The 404-nt window shown below is 42.3% G+C and overlaps 1 protein-coding gene across 9 annotated transcripts in view; it reads left to right on the top strand.

Annotated features, from left to right (window-relative positions):
* ank2b (ankyrin 2b, neuronal) overlaps positions 1-404 on the top strand; it is a 193464-nt gene that overhangs the window by 158614 nt on the left and 34446 nt on the right. The window lies entirely within an intron of this gene.

Raw genomic sequence — 404 nt, 5'->3', positions numbered from 1 at the left:
GTACATTCAGATGAGGATTTAGAGACAGATTTGTGTATCCCCTGGCTTTTTGAGGACAGAGCAGCATCTCCTGATTCAACTGCATCTGGAGATGAATTTAGACTTCTTTCTCCAGACTCACCCATACCTGAATTTACACCGATACTGCAAGAGCAGTCCATATCACACACAGACTTAAGGTCTTCTTCACCTGAATCAGAGTTTTCAGATATGGAAATGGAATTATCTTTCCCAAGGGTTGTAGAAGACCGACCTTCGTCTCCTGAGTCCTTAGCATCATTGAGTAAATGCAGAAGACTTTCTAATGATTCACCTGTACCTGACTTTAGTCAGGCTTGGCTAGAGCCTAATCGTGAGTTTAAAGGTTACAGGTCATCATCACCTGAATCAGAGGCTTCAGAAAT

The sequence above is a fragment of the Seriola lalandi genome, unplaced genomic scaffold (genome assembly GCF_002814215.2).
Source record: "Seriola lalandi dorsalis isolate HSWRI2012SDOR001 ecotype SW California unplaced genomic scaffold, Sedor1 jcf7180002054694, whole genome shotgun sequence".
NCBI classification, from domain to species: domain Eukaryota; kingdom Metazoa; phylum Chordata; class Actinopteri; order Carangiformes; family Carangidae; genus Seriola; species Seriola lalandi.
This window is presented reverse-complemented; position numbering and strand designations above follow the sequence as displayed.